The following is a 12,712-nucleotide window of genomic DNA, read 5'->3' as shown; positions in this document are numbered from 1 at the left end:
CCAGGAGCTGCTCAGGAGCGATCCGGACCTCCATGGGTGGTGGAGCTGAGGAGGAGGGTCCGGCTGAGGTGGAGGGTACTGGAGTGGAAGGCTGAGTGGGATAATCAGAGTCTGGGTCAGGACTAGGAGAGTGTCTGGTGGTACGTGTGGAGGTAGAAGACTTCCTAACCCATGTCCCCTCGACCTTCCGAAACCCCATCCTGTGTAGGGTCCCCGGACGCATGCGATCTGTCCATCGCAATGCGCGAGAGGGTTCCCCCTCAGGAATAGGGATCTCGGCCTCCCTAAAGATAAGGGTGAACAACATGCCATAGGGGAGGGTGAGCCTAGGTCTATCTAGTGGCTCACATAGGTATCTATATATCATCTTGGGAAAGTTTATGGGGGTATCCTGGAGAAAGTAGTACATGAGGGCTAGGTCCCTCTCAGACACAAAGTCGAACCGTCCGGTCTTTGGGAACAAAGACCGAGAAATGATGCTCAAGAGGAGCCGCATCTCAACTGAAAGTGAGCTGGTGGATACCTCATCTAAAGGGGACTGGGGTGGATGCCCTAGAATGGCCGTAAGGGCCTCAGTCCTATCTTCGGGGTGTATGGGAGCCACCCCTAACTGTGGAAGGTGGAGGATTTGGGCTATGAAATCCTCGGAAATAAACAGTGGGACACCGGCTACGGTTCCCTCTATTCCCCCATCTCCCCTATGGACAGTACCATAGAACTCTCTAATCAGGCCAGGATATATGGGGAGGTCTAGGGAACAAAAATACTCTAAATCCTGGGCCCTAAGTCTATCTCCTATAGTGAAGCCCTCCTGGGAGAGATAGTCGAAATCGACGTATCTCCTGGTGGAGACCGCCTTCTCGGCACACGGCCTCGAGGGAACGGCCCTCGGCGGGGAACGAGCCGGAAGTTGCGGCCTCGCGGGATCGTGCCGAGCCTTGGATCGCCTCTCGGGACCGGCCTCGGGTTGGCGCCTCTTCCGGACAACGGCTTTACGAGGCATTTTGACCTAGGGGAGAGGAATGAACCTAAAGACACGAGGAAAATGGACGGGAAAAGGCTTGGGAACGGCCGGAGACGACCTAGGAGTCGGCTCTAGGGCTTGTGAACAGTGGCGGCGGTGAATAGAAATGTTTTGAAAACGATGGAGCTAGGGTTAAAAAGTCGGATCCCGACTGCGAGTCGACTCCTCTGAGTCACGAGTCGACTCGACCTCGAGTCGACTCCAAAGTATGCGCGAGTCGACTCTCCTTATGCGCCTATTGACCTTGAGTCGACTCCCGACTGTATGCGAGTCGACTCACCCTCTGCGGCCATTGATCTCGAGTCGACTCCCGTAAATGTCCGAGTCGACTCCCCCTTATGAGCCGACTCTGAAACTTACTCGAGTCGTCTCGAACTTTGGCACGCACCTAAAAATCATGCTATGTTCGTGCCGAATGAGCGAAAATCACTAAATTATGATATGATTTGATGATCATTGAAAAGAAACTCTATTTTAACCACAATCTAATCATCAAAATCAATGAATCTAGTGGAAACTACCACTAGGATGGATCAATCACTCCTAATTCCCTCCTAAGCACACTAAATCTCTCTTCACTTAAGGGTTTTGTAAAAATGTCAGCTAATTGATCATCAGTACAAACAAATTGAAGTGTCATATCACCATTCAGTACATGATGTCTTATGAAGTGATGTCTTATCTCAATATGTTTAGTTCTTGAATGCTGAATTGGATTTTTAGTTAGATTAATGGCACTTGTATTATCACAATTAATGGGAATTTTGTCTTGTTTAATGCCATAATCTTCTAATTGTTGTTTGATCCACAAGATTTGAGCACAACAACTCCCGGCTGCAACATATTCAGCTTCAGCAGTAGATAAAGCAACCGAGTTTTGTTTCTTGCTAAACCATGAGATTAGGTTTTCTCCTAGAAATTGACAAGACTCGCTGGTACTTTTTCTATCAAGTTTACATCCAGCAAAGTCTGAATCTGTGTATCCTATTAATTTTAGGCTAGATTCTTTAGAATACCATAAACCTATATTCTTGGTTCCTATTAGGTATTTAAAGATTCTTTTGACTGCAATTAGATGAGATTCTTTAGGATTAGACTGATATCTTGCACACATGCAAACACTAAACATGATATCAGGTCTACTTGCAGTTAAATACAACAAAGATCCTATCATACCTCTATATAGCTTCTGATCTACAGATTTACCTGATTCATCTTGGTCTAATTTGCATGATGAGCTCATGGGGGTGCTGATTGATTTGTTTTCCTCCATATCAAACTTCTTGAGCATCTCCTTGATGTATTTGGCTTGACTGATGAAGATGCCTTCTTCAGATTGTTTGATTTGAAGTCCAAGGAAGTAATTCAGCTCTCCCATCATGCTCATTTCAAATTCACTCTGCATCAAATCAGCAAATTTTTCGCAGAGGCGATTGTTAGTAGCACCGAAAATAATATCATCAACATAAATCTGTACTAATAATATATCTTTGTTTTGCCTTTTCAGAAACAGTGTTGTATCTACATTACCCCTAGAGAACTCATGTTCTAATAGGAATTTGCTAAGTCTCTCATACCATGCTCTAGGTGCTTATTTCAAACCATAAAGTGCTTTATTCAATTTATAAACATGATTAGGGTATTGATGATTTTCAAAACCAGGAGGTTGTTCTACATATACCTCCTCATTAATATACCCATTTAAAAATGCACTTTTTACATCCATTTGAAATAATTTAAAGTCCTTAGAGCATGCAAAAGCTAGTAAAAGTCTAATTGCTTCAAGTCTAGCTACCGGAGCAAAGGTTTCATCAAAATCTATACCTTCTTCTTGATTATAACCCTTTGCTACTAGTCTAGCCTTATTCCTTATTACAATACCATTTTCATCAAGTTTATTTTTATAAATCCATTTGGTACCTATAATTGAATATTCAGTAGGTCTTTCAACTAGATTCCATACTTTGTTTCTAGTAAATTGGTTTAATTCTTCTTGCATTGCATTTATCCAATTTACATCTTTTTCAGCTTCTTCTATGTGTTTGGGCTCAAAATGTGAAACGAAAGCTAGATGATTGTTTAAGTTCCTAAGGGATGCTCTAGTCCTAATAGGTTGAGATGGATCATCTAGAATTAATTCCTTAGGATGCCCGTGAGCATACCTCCAAGCTTTAGTTAGCCCATGATCCACAATAGCCTCTTGGCTTGATGATGCACCTTCAATTAATTTTTGATTATCATCTTGTAATGTCATCTCATCTATCTTTTCTTCAAGAATTTCAGCATCATCATCAAAATTAACTCTCTTGCTAGAAGAGATGTCACTAGAATCATCAAATACAACATGTATAGATTCTTCTATAACTAAGGTTCTTTTATTAAAGACTCTATAGGCTTTGCTAGTTGTAGAGTACCCCAAGAATATAGCCTCATCAGATTTTGAGTCAAATTTTTCTAGATTATCTTTCCCATTATTATGAACAAAACACCTACATCCAAAGACATGAAAATAGTTTACCTTTGGTTTTCTGTTTTTCTAAAGTTCATAAGGTGTTTTCTTTATAATAGGTCTAAATAAAACTCTATTTAGTATATGACAGGAAGTATTAATGGCTTCTCCCCATAAGTACTTAGGGAGGTTACTTTCACATAACATAGTTCTAGCCATTTCCTCTAGAGTTCTATTTTTCCTCTCCACAACTCCATTTTGTTGTGGTGTCCTAGGTGCAGAAAAGTTGTGTGTTATCCTCTTTTTACTACAAAATTCTTCAAATAAATAATTTTCAAATTCGGTACCATGGTCACTTCTAATAGCTATTACTGAAGTATCCCTAGCATTGGTTACTTCTTTATGAAATTTCTTGAAAACTGAAAAAGCTTGATCCTTATGAGTTAAGAACATGACCCAAGTGTATCTAGAATAATCATCTACAATAACTAGACCATATTTATTTCCACCTAGGCTTGTGGTTCTAGTTGGTCCGAATAGGTCCATGTGTAGTAGTTCTAGAGGTCTGGAAGTTGAGACAATTTATAGATTTAAAGGAGTTCCTTGATTGTTTGCCAAATTGACATGCTTCACAAATTTTATTCTTTTCAAACTTTAATTTTGGCAAACCTATCACAGAATCTCTTTTAACTAGTTTGGATATTGTGTCCATGCTTGCATGACCTAACTTACGGTGCCATAACCAACTAGCATCATTGTCCTTAGTTTCATTAACAACTAAGCATGGGTTGTGTTTGGCAAGATCCTCAAGGTCTACAACATACACATTCCCACGTCTTATTCCTTTAAAAACTAAACTATTGTCATTTGGGTTTGTTACGATGCATAGTGATGGTTTAAACATAACATCATAGCCTCTATCACATAATTGACTAATGCTTAATAAATTATGCTTAAGACCATCAACATATCGAACATTATCAATAAAAGTAGGGGCTCGTTTGGTTCGCAGGAAAAGAAGGGGGGAAAGTGTAGTCAACGGGAAAGTAATGAAATGCCTCTTGTTTGGTTGGAGTTTTCAAAGGAGAGAGATGGGAAAGTTGTATTCCCATGGGAATATGATTCCCACAATTCATGGGAAAGTCTTTCCCATGAGAAACATGGGAAAGTTACTTTCCCATGAGGTGGGAATCACTCCTTTTTTATTTTTTTCCAAAAAGATCCTTCAACATTAAAGAAGCATTAAAGAGGCATTAAAGAACTAATTTTTATTAGGGGCATAATAGGAATTATACATAACTTTCCTAGGAAAGTGGATGGTCAACCAAACATAAGCACTTTGGAAATTTGTCATTTTCCAATGGTTAACCAAACATGCCAAAAATACTTTCCTAGGTATTCTCTTCCTAGGAATATGATTCCCAGGAATCATATTCCTAGGAGGAAAAATCCTTCCCGCGAACCAAACGAGCCCTAGAAGGGGTAATTTGTACTTTACCTATACCAATGATGTGACCTTGGTTGTTGTCTCCAAAAGTCACAGCACCTCCCTTCTTAGCTTCAAGGGTGAAGAATTGATCGTTGTCACCCGTTATGTGTCTTGAGCAGCCACTGTCCAAATGCCAGCAATTTTTGTTGACCTTGGCTGCAAGACACTCCTACACAAGCAGATCATATAATCTTAGGTACCCAAGTTTTCTTGGGTCCTTCATGGTTAGTCATATTGGTTCCTTTTGGAACCCATACCCTTTTAATTTTTCTTTTAGTTTTCCCTTTCCTATAGTCACATATGTTTGCTTTATGTCCTACAGTTCCACAACAAAAGCAGGTTACTTTCTTAGTTTTGCTTTCTCCAGCTTTAACAAAGAAGTTACTAAGAAGTTTTTGCTTATTTTTAGGTTTATATCCTAAACCCGCTCTATTAAATACGGCTCGTTGACTATTAAGTATCATATTCAGTTTTTCTGAACTATATGTAAATTTTTCAACCAAAGGTTTGTACTTTTCAAGTTCTTTAGTTAGAGTTTGTTTTTCGGTTTTTAGAATGTTTAAATCTTTTATGACATTCTCGTTTAAGATTTGTTTATTGTTTTTAAGTTCTGAAATTTTCTTAGTTAGTTTTTCAATATCTTTACTCAAGGTATTAGTCTTTTGAGTTAAGAGTTGATTGCTTGTCTTAAGTTCTAAATTTTCTTTGGTGATAGAGTCCTTATCCTTAACTAATTTATCGTATTTATGTAAGTAAGATTGATTAGCTAGCTTTAGCTCTTTGTTCTTAAGGTTTATAGCCTTATATTCTATCATTAATTCATTAAATGCATCATACAATTCATCAAATGTAAAATCTAGATGCGTTTCGGACGTTACCTCATTTTCATTGGCCAAGAAGCAGAAATTGGCCTTTTCTTCTTGTTCTTCATCCGATGATGAAGATGATGCGTCGGAGTCTGATAAGGTGGTGACAAGGGCTTTCTTCTTCTTGTACTTGCTGCTCTTCTTTAGTAAGGGACACTCAGCTCTGATGTGTCCCGGCTTTTTGCACTCATAGCAACCAATCCCCTCATTTTCCCTTTCCTTACCTTTATCCTTGCGATAGGAATTTGAGGGGCTTCTCCTTTGATGATAGGACTTCTTGTGGTTGATGAATTTTCTGAATTTGCGCACAAGAAGAGCCTCATCATCATCTCCCTCATGATCCTCTTCTTCACTGCTGCTACTGCAAGATAAGTCCTTGTTAGATGATGTAGATTTAAGAGCTATTACCTTTTTCTTATGGGAGGACTCTTCTTCGCTGTGCTGCTTCATTGTTAGCTCGTGAGTCATTAGGGATCCAAGGAGCTCTTCAAGTGGAAGTTTGTTCAAGTCCTTAGCTTCTTGGATTGCCGTCACCTTGGCTTCCCATGACCTTGGTAGACAGCGAAGAATTTTTCTGACAAGATCACTGTTAGTATAGTTTTTGCCAAGGCTTTTTAGGCCATTGACAATGTCAGTAAACCTAGTGAACATGCTAGTGATTGTCTCATTAGAATCCATCTTAAATAGTTCATACTTATGAACTAATATATTTATTTTGGATTCTTTGACTTGATTCGTGCCCTCATGGGTCACTTCAAGTCTGTCCCAAATCTCTTTTGCAGAATTGCAAGTAGAGACTCTATTGAATTCATTCCTATCTAATGCACAGTAAAGCACATTCATTGCTTTAGAATTGAGTTGTGCCTTTCTCATGTCATGTTCATCCCAATCCTTTTCTAGTTTGGGTACAGTGACCCCCTCTACATAGATGGATGGGATGTATGGTCCATTTGATACAATGGTCCACATCTCATAGTCTTGGGCTTGGATGAATATTCTCATCCTAGCCTTCCAATATGAGTAATCGGATCCATTAAAGAATGGGGGTCTTTGGGTGGACTGACCCTCAATGTGGGAAGATCCAAATAGGGTTGTCATTTCGATCTTTTACTCTTAGGGTAGAAGAGTTTAGGCTCTGATACCACTTGTTGCCCAGATAGACAACCCAAGAGGGGGGGTGAATTGGGTTTTAAAATAATTTTACAATTAAAACTTTTGTAGATGACTAATTAATACTTTTGCAAGGTGATTAATTAGTTGCTATGTGCTGTGAGTGAAATGAGAATGAGAGAAAGAGAGACAAGCAATCACAAACACGATGTTTATAGTGGTTCGGAGCTAACCCTTGCTCCTACGTCCACTCCCCAAGTCTCACTTGGGAATTCACTATAACCCCTTGGATTACAGCCGGTTGTTTTCCAAGCTCACAACCAAACTTGTTGTTTTACGAGCTCACAATGAACTCGGTTGGTTTTCCCAGGCTCACCGACTAGAACCAACCCCGATTGTTTTTCCGGGATCACAATCGAACCCTTACACGTTGGTTTTACACTCGGCTCACCAACCAACCTCTACACCCTTGATTCAATCCCCCGATTGAATCAAGCAAAGACAATATGGAAAGAATAAGAAACAAACAGAAAAACTGAGCTTCTTAAAAAGCAGATTTGCTACAATATAAACTAGAGAGAAGTTAAGAGCCCTCAAACACTTTTGCGTTGGAGTAGAATAAGGCTTCTTGAACTTTGAGTCTCCTCTGGAACGTCTGATCGACTTGAATGCAGGAGGAGACTTCTTTCAATGCTGGGAAGAGGTTGTTGGATTGAGTTAATGGCGCTCTTCCTTCTATTTCGTTGAAAGCAAGTTTGCAGAGAATAAATGCTTGATCTCTTTGAATGGAATGGTAGTTCTCTACCTTGCTACAGTCCTCTGTGGCTATTTAAGCCATCCCCCACGGAAACTAGCCGTTAGACACCTATTTCTGCCCGTTCTGCACACTCTGCACAACCTGACAATGTGTCCGTTGGGGTCGGAGTCGACTCGCGCGATCAGGAGTCGACTCGGCTGTAGCGGGAGTCGACTCATGCTTTTCTGGAGTCGACTCGGCAACTGTTCCGGATTTGAATTAAAGTAGCTTCTTCGACTGGGAGTCGACTCGTCTTGACTCGGAGTCGACTCGCCAACTTCTGGAGCTGACTTGGCATTTTCGGAGTCGGCTCCTCCCATGAAAACCGTAGATCAACTTTTCAATTTGGTCCGCTCGAGTCGACTCGACAGTCCTGGGAGTCGACTCGGCGCTCAGAGCCCGAACTCCCGATCTTCTGTCTTTTGGCTTGTCCAGTCTTGGAGTCGACTCGAACTTCCCCGGAGTCGACTCGGCTCTCAGTTTCCGAAACTTAGTCTTCTGCCTTTTTGGTGTACCGCTGCCTTGGAGTCGACTCGAGCTGTCTGGGAGTCGACTCGGCTCTCAGAGACAACAAATTGATCTTCTGTCTTTTTGGGTCGCGCTGTCTTGGAGTCGACTCGCGTATTGCGGGAGTCGACTCGAATCTCAGAGTTCGAAAACGGTTCTCTGACTTTTGCCTTGTGTTCCACTGAGAGTCGACTCTCACTTTCTTTGGAGTCGACCTGCCAACCATCGGAGTCGACTCGCGTTCCACAGGAGTCGACTCGAATCTCAGGGTCGAAAAAACGCTCTCTGACTTTTCTGTCTGTAGCTTCTTGGAGTCGACTCATATTACTCCGGAGTCGACTCGGTAAGCATCGGAGTCGACTCGCGCACTTCAAGAGTCGACTCGCTGACAGGTTTTGAGTTGATGCTTTCTGTTCGTCTGTCTGTTCTCAGTCGGAGTCGACTCGTACTGGTCTGGAGTCGACTCGAGCCCGTGCCAGTGATTCTGATACGCTTGGAGTCGACTCGTAATATCCTGGAGTCGACTCAAGTCTCAGACTTTGGTTCAAACTGACTTCATACCTTATCCAAAATATCTTGAACCAAGTCTAGAAACACTTAGACATGATTTTCACTGAAACACTTAATTGAATTCATTAGTAAACATAAGATATACTCAAACGCTTTGAGCTCATCAAAATCAAATAGGGGTTTTAATCAATCACTCCACATATCTCATAAAGAGTTTTAATCACAGATTTACTGGAAACTCTATTAAGAATATAACAAGCGGTCTTAAGTGCATAACCCCAAAATGATAAGGGCAAAACTGTAAACCCCATCATGGATCGGACCATGTCTAACAGAGTCTGATTTCTCCTTTCAGACACACCATTATGCTGCGGTATTCCGGAAGGGGTCCACTGAGAGAGAATCCCATTCTCCTCCAGATATGTCAAGAAATCACTGGAGAGGTATTCACCACCTCGATCAGATCGAAGTATCTTAATACATTATCCAGTTTGTTTCTCTACTTCATTACAGTATAATTTGAACATTTCAAATGATTCATACTTGTGTTTCATAAGAAACACATACCCATACTAAGATAGGTCGTCTGTAAATGTAATGAAATAGCTGTATCCACCTCTTGCACTACTACTCGTAGGTCCATATACATCTGAATGTACAAGACCTAATACAGCACCGGCTCGTATATCTTTTCCAGTAAAAGGTGACTTGGTCATCTTTCCAAGAAGACAAGACTCACAGGTAGGTAATGATTCACAATCATTAATATTTAAAATATCCAGTGAGGCCAACCTGTTGATTCTGTTCTTGTTAATATGACATAGCCTACAATGCCAAAGGTAGATATCAGAGACATTATCAGATCTAGGGCATTTACTTGTAGTGTACATTACACTAACAGGTTGTGACAATACGATCGTCCATTGATTACTGTAACACTATTCATAATGATATCACAATAATCCTTCTTTATACAAATTTCATAACCGTTTAAGGCCAGATGACCAACGGAAATGACATTCATTAAGAAACTAGGACAATAATGACATTCACCAAGGGCAATTATGTGAGAATTTGTAATAATTTGAATATTACCTAATGCTAGAACTGGAACAATTCTTCCATCTCCAACATTTAGGAATTTCTCATTGTTACCGAAATTCTCAATGACTTGCAGTCCTTTCAACATATTACAGATATTAAAAAGACTCCCGGTATCCAATACCCAAGTCATAATATCACATACGGAGAAATTTTAAGGTGTTATCAAAGATCTGATTCTTAATCAAAGGTTTAGTCGGCTCATCACTATCCAATAGTGATAGGGGAAACTTATAAAAGGACATTTCTGCATAAAGGACAAAACCAAGGCCTTATTAGTAAATGAATCAATTAATCTAAAGACATGGATTTTAGTCTAAAAATCCTTCCATTATTTTATACGAATCAGGAGCCTCTATCTCTAATCCGAAGAATTTACTCTTAATTCTTTAGTGGGCACTAGAATCCAATAGGCTACACCTGGGCCCGGCTTTGGTCGGTATCAACCCAAATACACCTAAAGGTAGGTTCATAACAAATTGTTTCAACTAAACAACTTCTAGTGATCATTTTGCCCCAGAAAGCACTTCAGCAGGCGTATATCGACACTACTGAAAGTCGCGGTTAAGTCCAACCATTAATCTGTAGCAATCAATGCAAACTATCTAATAGATGGTCAAGCCCGACTTTGGCCAGTTTCCAACCGGACCACCCATTCCAATAGTTGCAACTGACTCATCATTGTTGTATGACAATTCCAATGGCCGATACGCACCAGTGCGCGCACGCGCCTCCAATGTATATAGACGCATTGGACTCATTATCACACAACTAATAGGAGGCTATAACGTGGTCATCTCCATTAACCTTATCATTTTATGGACATAATAATTTAGAGGAATTTTATAATAAAAAGCTGACTCAATCCAAATCCTCCCACTGACTTCATAAGTCAAGTATCATAGGAAATAGATTCAAGTCGGTGCACCTAATCAGTCCAACTGATTTTCTTACAGGCATGGGTCAATTAGAGTCAATCAGAGATCTGATCAAAAGAGATTCACCAAGATGGCCAGGTAAGTGAGATCAGCAGAAGAGTATGCCATTAACTTGACTAGACCGAAACCCAGCAAGTAGCTTCCAATTAAAAACCTACTGATTACAGTTGCCTTTGGCACTAACTGGTTTATCAATTTCAATTCGATCAATATCATAACTCAAGCTCAACCACGAAGCCTAAATTAACATCCATTTGGTCTAATCAAAGACATGGACTTGATCAACTACAACTATTGCAAAGATCAAGAGTAATCTTGACCCGATCTAAGAAACAACTTTAATTAGATTAGATCAACTACTCTACCAAGTTTGATTTCAACCATTGAGTCCAAATCAATTGAATTTGATTTAGCTAACCCATTACCCCATGAATTATGCAATATCTTAGACGTTCAAATCACATTTAAAGTCTAGGATCTATATCATTACTCAATTCATAATTAAGTATACTGCATTATTTATGTCTTATCTTTGTTTTGCATGCTCCATAACTTTAAATTCTTAAAACACTTTTAAGATTCAAGTTAATCATGCAAACAAACATGTTCATTCATCATATGAATAACATAATGAAATAATATAATCAGTTTACATCATATGTAAAAGATCACATCTTGCATATATATTTGATATCACAAAGAACCTGGACGGGCTCTGATACCACTGATGGTGTGCGTGCAGAGAGCTAAGCATGAATTTCAAAAATTTTATGCGGAAAGAATGGGTTAAATATTTTAACCCAAAACATGCTTGATATTTTAGATATTTTGACTTTGGTACCAGTCGAAGACAGTCTTCAACTACACATCATATGTGGCGCGGGCTCAGTCCCAATACATAGGGTGACACCCGTGCGTGCCTATTAAAGCACTCATCATATGAGCCCCTGGGTGGAGAGCCACGCTTCGTTACACGATCACGCGTGAGAGTTTCTGGGAATCGGATAGTCTCCACTAATCCTTTGCTTTGACACCAAATATCACAAAGCCCTCAGATCCCGAGGATTGTATAATTCAAATAAATATGCATAAATCACAACTTCTTGTGATTTGAAGATTGAGATCATATCTCAACCATAAAAGAGATCAGATCTCTTACCTTTAGAAGGAGGTTCCTTCAAGGATGCTTCGCAGCCGCACAAGCGTCCAGCCTTGATGACTCGTCCACGCGAAGCTCCGAAATGATCAGCTTTCCGGAAAGTGCTAGCTCGCAGGGAGGCACAAGGTTGGCTGAAAGGGGGAAGAAGATGGACCTTCATAGCTCAAGAACTCCTTCTTGGGCTTTCACCTTCAGAGCTTCTCTCTCCTCTCACTCTCTTTCTCTGGTGCTCTTGATGTAGAGAAGAAGTGTCAAGATCAAGCGCTACCATTACACCAAAATCCGCAGGTGTTAGTGAAGGCGCAACTTTTTTTCCTTAAACTAGCGCAGGGGCCCATAGCGCCACGAGTCGACTCCGATCAAGCCTCACCCGACTCCGGACTTCGACAGGGCCTCGCCAGTGGGTTTAGAGACCCCCCAGTGGTATATCCCGCCCTACTCCTCCAGCGCATCCACGTTGGCAGGCGGCAGGACTGACTCGGCCCTTCAGGCCTCCGCCAACGTTGACTCGGCCCCTCAGGCCTCCGCCAACAATCCCCCCCCAACGTGATGCCTGGGTTTCGAACTCGAGACCTATGGCTCTGATACCAATTGTCAGTTACAGCGTTATCATTATACCAAAACCCGCAGGTGTTAGTGAAGGCACAACCTTTTTTTCTTAAACTAGCGCAGGGGCCCATAGCACCACGAATCGACTCCGACCAAGCCTCGTTCGACTTCGGATTCCGACAGGGCCTCGCCAGTGGGTTCAGAGATCCCCCAG

The sequence above is a fragment of the Phoenix dactylifera genome, chromosome 13, assembly GCF_051530095.1.
Source record: "Phoenix dactylifera cultivar Ajwa chromosome 13, Ajwa_hap1_PhDact_Kaust_v1.1, whole genome shotgun sequence".
Taxonomy (NCBI): Eukaryota; Viridiplantae; Streptophyta; class Magnoliopsida; order Arecales; family Arecaceae; genus Phoenix; species Phoenix dactylifera.
Note: the sequence above shows the minus strand (reverse complement) of the source record.